The sequence below is a fragment of the Condylura cristata genome, unplaced genomic scaffold (genome assembly GCF_000260355.1).
Source record: "Condylura cristata isolate star-nosed mole 26May11 unplaced genomic scaffold, ConCri1.0 scaffold00009, whole genome shotgun sequence".
Classification (NCBI taxonomy): domain Eukaryota; kingdom Metazoa; phylum Chordata; class Mammalia; order Eulipotyphla; family Talpidae; genus Condylura; species Condylura cristata.
In genome coordinates this window covers 39,986,790-39,997,246 of record NW_004567110.1, presented here as the reverse complement: position 1 = coordinate 39,997,246, position 10,457 = coordinate 39,986,790, and the positions used below count along the sequence as shown (strand labels likewise).

Below are 10,457 nucleotides of genomic sequence, written 5' to 3'. Positions count from 1 at the left end.
CAATACTGGTGTTTCATGAATGATAGTAAATTTTAATAAACATCAGAAGGAAAACACTCATTGAATGTAAACATATATTTTATGCAAAAAAAAAAAGAATCCTACATACGTGCTGATACTAGGAAGAAATGCTACAACAGCACTCTAGTTAATGCTTCTTCTGGATGTAGCTTCCCCAAATGAAAACATAGATAATTGATAACAGGTTTGCATGTGAAAAAAATTCAGCAGAAGCAAACATCTGCAGAGTGTTATGTGCTAAGTGACACTATTAATAGACTATTGCAGACTCCTGCCTGGGGAATGAACAAGGAATTTCAATCTTGTGTATCTGTAGAGGTTTCATTTTTTAAATGTTTTTTCCTATCCTCACGCACATGCACAAGTATATAACTGTGTTGGCACTTATTCTCACGAATAGTAACTTAAAATTTTGAGCTTATTATTAAAAGCAGCTACAGTGAGGAATAAAGTATATATTCATTCAGTTCTGACTGATATGGTCCCAGCTTCATCAATTTTTGATGATGTAGCTCCCAGTTTTTGCTGTTTCTGAGTCTGTACAGATTCATCTAACCAAGACCAACCTTTGCCCCAGATTCTCTTCTTCAAATAGTGCTGGTTTTCTAGACAGCACTCAAGTGTGTGGTCAGTCTTGCAGTCCACCAAGGACAAGTGAGCGCTCTTCACATATCTTTCAATGTCTTTATTAAATAACTGCTGGTCACCATTTTAGAATGGAGAATATTTGCTACTGCTCAGGTCATTGGCAAGGGAGGAACTTAATTCCCCAAAAATCCATGAAACAAGTAAGGGTAATAATGGGATGGAGTAGAGGAATGGAAGAAAAGAAATCTAAGATTTCCTCATCCCTAAGTGTTTCCAATAGCTAAAATGGTCCCCAAAGATGCCTAAGTCCTGATCCCTGTATCATGAGTAAACATACCTTGCAAAAAAAGGAAGAAAAGGAGTTGGCAAATATGATTAAAGTTAAGTAGCTGAGATAGGTAGATTAACCTGGACCCAATTAATCATATGAATCCTTCAAAACAGACAACCTTTCCCAGCGGGGGTCAGGATGGAAGGGAGATGTGACAAAGGAAGTCAGCGCTGCAGTGACGGTAATTCTGAAGGTAACGGGGAAAAGATGAAAAGTGCAGGTATTTCCACATCTGAAAAAGATGAAGAAACCAACTCTTTTCTAGAAAGGAATGCAGTTTTATCAACCATCTTGATGTTCACCCAATAAAATCTGTTTATTTCTGACCTTTTAAGCTACAAGACAATAAAAAGCTGTTTAAAACACTATAATTTGCAGTGGCAGCAAATTTTTAGCTGCCACTATTAGCTATTTTTTATCTTTTCTTACCTTTGTGCAGACTGGTACCTCCACTCAATTCCTCTTCATCTAGTTCTACCCAAAGTTCTACACATGGTTGGAATCATGACTTTTTTCATTAAAAACCTCAATCTTGGGCTCTCCCTGGTGGTGCAGCGGGTTAAAGCACAGCACTAAGAAGCTAAAGCCACTTTCACATGAGTTCGATCCCCACCTGCCCTGGAGGTGACCACATGGTGCAGCAGACCTCTCCTGCTGCTCCCCTTAGCAGTGTGCTTTAACAGTCAGCCTGTTCTGCTCCCCACTCTGTCTCTGGTAAGTCCTCTCACCACCCCTGCACCTCTGACCTGTACCCCAGTTCTGTATGCATAAATAAATCAATCTTTTAAAAAAAACTCAATTTTAAACCTATATAAAAGCAAATGATTTAGATCTTAAGCTCTTGCAGCCCAAACCTTATCAAAAGTCAGGCTCCGAGAATTGCTGCTTGTTAAACAACTTTTCTATGATGCAGTCCATTGACTACTGGGGAAATTGGAACCTCACTGCTTTAGCCCAACATGAAAGACAGTGAAAGAAACAATTTCATGAAATTCATATTTAACCAAGTGTCAGGTGTTATGAAGAACACTCCTCTTTATTAGTTCCCAGAGGAGAAATTTGGCATCTGGAAACACTGTGCTTCTTTTAAATACTAGATTTTTATTTTTGGAGACTCTAAATCTGATAAATATATTTGCCTGTCTTCTTTGATCTAAAGGAAACTTTAACTCAAATGTGTCCTAGCTCAGGATTATAGGGTAGGTCTGGCTGTGTCACAGATTACTTTTATTAACCTTTCATCTTTATCCATTTTGCATACTTCATTTACTTCTCTCAGTCTTTTCATTGTATACACTTTTAAAATCATCCAAAGATTTTAAAATCTTCAAAGCCAATTAACCTAGTGTTTAACGTATTGAAAGAAATAAGATTTTATAAAGCTATCTTAATAATAAAATCATGTAGCTTTTTATGTTTCTGAATTAATATTAAAATAAAGCTTGGATAATCCTAAAATTGTATGATTATTATTCTTAGGGTATTCTTTATGAGTAGCCACTGATCCAGCTGAAATTTGGTAGGTGCTCTAGGGAATGCACTCAAAATAAAGATTGCTTCAAGGAACTCTATCAAATATTATTTAAATTTTGGTTACAGTAGAAATGGTATGTCCTTATATATCATAAGCATGGACAGATGGATTAGGGCTTTAAAATGAACTGAGATTATAGACATGTAATTTTGGAATTGGTTTAATTTGACCCAAGTCTCAGATCTCCCTTTCTGAGATCTGAAAGGGAGATCTTTTTTTTCTTTTTGTAATTTATGCCTCCCTTGCTTTCCAAACTCTATTATTCAAAAGGTTAGGCTGCTTAGGTTAGGATGATTAAATGAGATATGTGCATGAAGCATTCAGCATAGTGTCTGACATAAAGTAAATCAACAAATTTAAACTATTGTTGCAGTTATCATTTGTATGACAGTTACCTCAAAATTAGAGATATCATACCATCACTACGGGGCTATCATTACCTCAGAACAAAAGTGACCCCACAGAGATACCTGCAATTAAGCCTAAGATTTTGTTCAGTGGTTGCAATGGGTCTATTGTAATGGTCATACAGTGTTAAATAGGAACTCTAATTTTCATGTCAATAATTAAAGAAGCAGAAGTTTTTGACCTAAAATGTACCTGTATCATCATCGTACAACTGAGCCAGCTCCTACAGAATGTGTGCTTTTGAATGTATTTTAGAAACCGAGATCAATTAGTTTCAAAGTGAACCATTATATGTTGGATCAGTTATTCTGTTCATCTATCTGGCTGCCAGTGCAATTGTACCAAATATGATTTTAGTTTTGGCATGTATCCTAATTAAAAATCCTTAATTATTAGTTATCAACTGCTCCTGGAAAATTTTAGGGGAACATAGATTTAGAGCAGTTAGCTTACTTTTCCTTTTTTTCCATCCATTTACCTACATTTTTATATTTATACATTTTTCCCATTTAAGTGAAAAAATAAAATAAGAATTATATTATCAATTTAGGAAAATATTTTCCTTAACAAGTGTTTCAAAATACTCAGGTCAATTATACCACACGTGAAAATCTGATATTTATTCTTCTCAGGTAATACCATTTACTGAAATATTTTTGAAGGGCTATTTTTTAACTTTTTTTTTTAAGATTTATTTATTTATTCATATAGAAGTGGGGTACAGGCCAGAGGTGCAGGGGCGGTGAGAGGCTTCACCAGAGACAGAGTGAGGAGCAGAACAGGCAGATCGTCCAAGTACACTGCTGAGGGGAACAGCGGGCTGGTCAGGAGAGGTCTGTCACGCCATGGGGATACCTCTGGGGCCGGGATCGAATTCGTACTGAAGCGGCTGCTGCCCGCTTGCAGTGCTGCGTCCTAATCAATTGTGCCACTGGGGAGGGCCTATTTTAAATTGTTATCTGAATTTTGTGGTTATGTTTTAAGTCCTCCACGTGGGCACATGTTCTACTCACTCTCCCACCAGTCACTACTGTCAACATCCAAGCTGCCTTTCATCCCTCTGTCTTCACACCATTAAAGCAGCTGATGTTGATTAAAAGAAGTCAGTTTTAACCAGTATGACACATGTTTTTATACTTATGATTTTTATACAGAATTGATCATTTTATTCCAGTAGAGCGTCTTCCTATTTTGTTCCAGCCTGAATAACTAAAACATAGAATGTGGTCTGACACATGGTGAACACTATTTATTTGTTGGTTAATCAATAGTTAAGTAATAATGCTAGTATTTTGACCTGGATAAACAATCAATAGTACATATCATCAGTTTTGAATAAAAACACTTTTAATAGGATGCGATGAGGATCGCATCTATTTGATAAAGCAACAAATTTAATGCAGTACTTATTTTGACCATTTCTGATACTCTGAAAACTCTAAAACTGATAAAATGCCATTGTAAGAGATACTGGTTTTTCCAGAATTACAGACATCATGAACTTGGTATATTTAGAACAAATATGTACTTAATAACCAACCTAAAATATCTTTTTTTTTAAAGATTTATTTATTTATTCATACAGAACTGGGGTACAGGCCAGAGATGCGGAGGGTCAGAGGATTCACCAGAGACAGAGCGGGAAGCAGAACAGACTGATCGATGAAGTACACTGCTGAGGGGAGCAGCGGGCGGGTCAGGAGAGGTCTGCCATGCCATGTGGTCACCTCCGGGGCAGGCGGGGATCGAACTCATGTGGAAGTGGCCTCAGTTTCTCAGTGCAGTGCTTTAACCCGCTGCGCCACCAGGGAGGGCCTAAAATATCTTTTAGGCTTTAAAATATTAAATTAAGGGCTCTCCGTGGTGGTGCAAAGGGTTAAAGCACAACACTGTAAGGCTGTCCACAGCCACTGATACATAGCCAGTATGGATTTGAATGTTAATACCTTCACGAGATCATTTTGGACTTTACCTTCTTTCAATTTCTGGCCAGGGAGCTAACCCATGTGTTGCAGCAGACCTCTCTTGACCCACCACTCCCCTCAGTGTATACTTCTGTTAATCTGCCTGTTCTGCTCCCCACTTTGTCTCTGGTAGATCCTCTTACCCCCTGCACCTCTGGCCTTTAACCCAGTTCTTGTATGTATAAATAAATAAATCATTAAAAAAAAAGTGATGGTTGCTGATGTTGGTAAAAATAAACACAGCCTGTTATTTTACAAAGGCAATGGTGAGAAGTGACCCAGCTTTTCTGAATTGTCAACAAATACCCAAGAAATAAGAAATGTTGGAACTAAAAGTATGCACCTTGGGCATATGCACCAACTGGGTAAGAAAAATAGAATTTATAGAGCTTTCCCAATTTTTACAAATGACCACTTGATACACCCTATTTTTCCAATAAAATTAGCATTAGAGATGTGTCCTATTTCCCATTTATGTCTATGATGTTCCCTATCACCAAATGGCATCAGGTAATTTACTTACACTGTAGACTTGCTGATACATAACCAACATGAATTTGAATGTTAATTCCCTCACGTGATCATCTTGGACTTTACCTCTTTATTCATTTTCTCTTCTCCATAAGGTTCACCAATCTGCCTATGACAGACACGCTGCAGCAGCACTTTTTTTTTTTTTAAGATTTATTTATTTTGCATACAGAACTGGGTTACAGGCCAGAGGTGCAGAGGGGTGAGAGGATTCACCAGAGACAGATCAGGGAGCAGGACAGGCAAATCAACAAGTACACTACTGAGGGAGCAGCGGGCAGATCAGGAGAGGTCTGCAGTGCCATGTGGGTCACCTCTGGGGCGGGGATCCAACTCATGCTGAAGTGGCTTTAGCTTCTTAGAGCTATGCTTTAACCCGCTGTGCCACCAGGGTGGGCCCAGCAGCCCTTTTTTTTTTTTTTTTTAAAATAAAATCTCCTTGGTTTTGTTGTATAATAAGGCACTGAAACATCTGAAAATCAATAACTGAGCAAGAAGTAGCTGCTTTCTCCATCACTTATTTGGGTTAGTAGAGCAAATTGTCAGGAGCGGGAGAGCAAACTTTTACACTGATTACTTCTTTCAAAGGCATGCACTGGTACAACACAAACTTCTATCAGATGCAAATAGTCTCACATCCAAATACTGTGCCCAATACTTCCAGGGCAGCAGCATAGGCACCCAGACCCTCCCAGTTTCTTCTGCTCTTTCATGTATGAAGTTTGGAGGATTTGCAGGGATGTGAGTAATACCAGGAGTGCAGGAAGGAAGAAACAGTGTGAGTGCCTGGCTGAGAGAAGGTAGCTGAAGTTGTGCAGAGCAAGCCTCTACATGTCACTGGTGCAAACCACTCATCACTGATGTTCTTTAATAGGAATATTTCATGGGATCATATAAGGGAGTCTTCATGGAGCTTGAACTGGCCCACAATCATGTTGATGATGCAGCTCTCAGGCATGGGCTGATGCCCTGTGCTCTGAAACTGCATGGTTTTCTGGATCAGCAGACTAGACAACTTCTCCATAATAACATCATTGCCCTGGAGTTCTTCTCCCCATGAAGGCATGATGAACCAGTGTAAAGGACACCTATCTGAGTTCTGTCATTATCGAATAAGTAGTAGTAATGCTGAATGATGCTGGGTCCACTATGCTTCCAAAATGGCTTGCCAACTGTAAGGTCCAGTCCAGGCCGGGCCAGGCCAGGGCAAAGCTGGGGCAAAGCAGAGGTGGGAAAGGGAACTTAAAATTGCTGCCACTTGCATTTCCACAACCAGCTCTTCCCATCTTTCACAATTGTCTAAAAATAGCAACTTCAGTACCCTATAAAAACTTGCCTTGTCCCCCAATGGGTGCGACTTCTCTGATAATATTAAACAAAATTAGACAGAAGGAAGAAGATAAATACCAGATGATCTCATTCATATGTGAAATATAAAGAAACAAAGCAAAGGAACAGACAAAACTAAACCCAATTAAACCTTTGGATTCTGACTACAAAGCTGAGGTTTCAGAGGGAATCAAAAGGTGTGTGAGAGCAAAGCATAAAGAGATCCCAATGCACCGTGGTGGAGGGTTATTATAGGGTCTTTGGTACTAGGCGTGATGTAGTAACACACATTTGAGAAGTGTGAACTTGTACTTTTAAAACATATACAGTGTTCTAGACCAATGCTAACTCAGTTTAAAAAATAAAATTAAATATATGTATATACATATATACACATATATATTATCTACAGCAAGTACTTTCTGCCTCAGACCCCTTAATAGTAAGTTCTCCCACTGTTGAAACGATTTGTTGTTTCATCTGCCTTGATGACCTTGTCTAATACTTATTTTGTATGCAAAGTGTTCTCTTTAGCAAAATGTTCTAAATCATTGGTGGCCTATGAATTTTCATTATTTGGGTTAGTGACTCAAATGGAATTTAATTATACATAAAAAAATAAAGTTGCCCATCACAAATTCCTCTAGTAAAAGCTCTAGTAATTTAACAATCTTCATTCTGTTCACTGTCACTGTCACATAGAACAGTGGTATAATAGCAACAAACAAAAGGAGTATAGTAATGTAACATAATTTTTAGCATAAATCAAGCAGATTAACAAGCACTGAAAAAAATGCAGAGTATACTTGGAAGATGTTCAAAATCTAATCATGATCAGTAATGCTGTGATTTACAGCATCTCCTGTCTACTTGTTCTCCCATTTAAAGGACCTGTTTCCTTTTTTAAGTCAATGCTGGAGAGATTTCAAATATGGATGATGTTCAACAGGAATGAAGACATAAACAAAACCCAAATGGATACTTGACATCCTTAATATCCTAGCACATGGGTCAGAGTTCATTAGGTTATTTAATACAGTCATGCAGATTGGTTTATGTCCCAAGACTGAGCCTAAGGAAAATTGGATAGTGACTCCAAAAAATTCATGCCTCATTCCTTGGAACAGGAAGTCAATACAACTCAAGGACTTTGTACTCACTGTTCTTTTTGCCTGGAATGTTCCTTCTCAGAGTTCCTGACTCATTTCTAAATATCAACTGAAATGCTTACACCTTCAATATTTCACCTCTGACCATACATACTCATTTATTTCTTTTATTGTCTTCATAATATTTCTCATTACAGGCCATTATCTTAAGTATTGACTTTTTTTTTTTTTTTTGATTATCCATCTTTCTCTCTCTCCCTAGCATAAGTTCTATGAAGACAGGCACATTTATCTATTTTGTTCATCAATATTTACCCAATGCCATTAAGAATACCGATACAAAGCAGCCACTAAGTAAATGTATATTAAATAAGTGACTAAAAAGAATGAGTATTTAATAGCAAAATACTCAGTTCCTTCCAGTCTAGTACATATTTAAGTGAATGAAAGATAAAGACATTACTTTAAAGTAAAATATAATTAAAGCAAAAATCTCATCAAATGGATGATATGGATAAGCTTTTGATGCTGAGCTGAGTAAAACAATGAGATGGACTTCCTGAATTCCAGGACCAGGTTGACTTGAGTATATTAATAACTTCACATGAGGATGATAAATTTTTCACAGTAGGTATGGTTTGCTTCCCATACCTGATTCTCGGCAGAAGCAGTTTGGCATCATGGTTAGGTGTACCCTCAGTAGAGCCCATAGTCCATCTTGTCACTGCCCACTAGAAATATGACTTTGTGTGAATTACTTTACCTCATGAATTTATTCTTCATCATCTGTAGTCAATGAATACTTATCTCATATCTAATCTCCACAGACAGCCATAACCTAGTACATTGACTGGGTGACTTAAACTCCAAACATTTATTTCTCATAGTCTTGAGTCTGGGAATTCTAAGATCAAGTTCTCTTCCTGGCTTACAGTCAGTAGTTTTCATGTTATATTCCCACATGGAAAAGAGAGATAGAGAAAGAAAAATCGGACACAGACTCTCTGGTCTCTTCTTACGAGGGTACAATTTTCCTAATGAATACCAAGCCTTCCTGATTGCGTCTAAACCTAATCACTTCCCAAAGAACCCGACCTTCAAATGCCATCAAATTGGGAGTTAAGATTTCAGCATAAAAATGGGGTAACATTTCATCAGTGTGCTGTAGACTTAACTTAAATAACACATGTGAATTCTTTGAGGCACTTTTGATACATTGCTAACACCCTAAAGGTGTTAGCATCCAAATATACAGAATAATACTAAATTTCACATATGATTCATAAATACATATAGAGTTTCCAAAATAAAGTTTGAATAGAAAGCATAAAATTTTACATGTGGATTTTATTTTAGTTGAGGTGAAGAATATATGCTGATCCCATCATTTTATTCTCTGCTTAAAATTCAGTTTATTGCACATGCTGAAATACTGCCATTTCTGTTATATTTCCTAGGTAAGAATGATCAGGATGCGGTTCAAAGCAAGTTTTGTTGAATGAAAAATGGTAAACACCAGCTCTGAGTGGAATTGCTTTGTCTAACTACCTACAGATAAAAGGTTTTTAAAAACTGCGTCTTTGAAAGGAATTCACAAGTGTTTGGTTAATGATTACAGCAGAGCTAATGCTCAACAAATGCCCTCAAGCATCCCTGATAATTTTTCAGAAGCTTCTAAGGAATTGACAGGAAGAAAGCACTGGGAAAAATTATGTGCAAGTACTAAGTGGCAGCCAGTCAGAATCAGTGACTTGAGGGGAAAAAATCCACACATAAATATAAGCCCCAAGTTGAGTGAGAAAATCAATTAAGTATAAGAACCCATTTATCTTCCCTTGGTATTGAAAGGTATGACTAGAGGAAAACTGGGGTTCTCAGAATGAACTTTATAAATACTAAATTATTGCAAGTAAAATACAAGACACAAGGATTAAAAAATTAAAATGGAAATGAAAAATAATCACCCTAATTTTATTTATAGATTAGTATTTTTCAGAACTAGATAACACAGCAGAATGTTAATAAAAGTGAGTTCACATCCTATTTACAATACTTCATAAGGGAATACACATTATTTTTATAATGAAAAAAATGCAAACATTATTTTAAAAATCTTACATAATTAGTCAAGCAAAACATTTGGCTGACAAGCAACATCTGACTATTTGGAGAATTTTTACAATATAAGTACACTGTGTCAGCATGCATTGCTGTGAACCATGTTAACCATAAACACAAGTAATAAAGGCAAAGACTAGTTCACCTGGAATTTTTTCTAAGCTGCTCTCCCATTTAACATGTGTTTGGCCCTCCCTGCCTAAGGAAACTTCATGACTGTAAAAATAAAAAAATTAAAGCATCAGTTCTCAAGGTGTTACCAATCTGGGAATGGAAAGGGGTGGGCGGTAAGGTGAACAAACAATTAAAAAATAGGTAGATGGGAGCCCTCCCTGGTGGCGCAGCGGGTTAAAGCACAGCACTGAGAATCTAAAGCCGCTTCCACATGAGCTCGATTCCCGCCTGCCCCGTAGGTGACCACATGGCGCGGCAGACCTCTCCTGACCTGCCCGCTGCCCCCCTCAGCAGTGTACTTCATCGATATGACTGTTCTGCTCCCTACTTTGTCTCTGGTGAAGCCTCTC

The 10,457-nt window shown here is 37.5% G+C and overlaps 1 pseudogene; it reads right to left on the bottom strand.

The window, feature by feature from the left end:
* Nucleotides 1-1,104: 1,104 nt before the first annotated feature.
* LOC101625083 overlaps nucleotides 1,105-10,457 on the bottom strand; it is an 18,123-nt pseudogene continuing 8,770 nt past the window's right edge.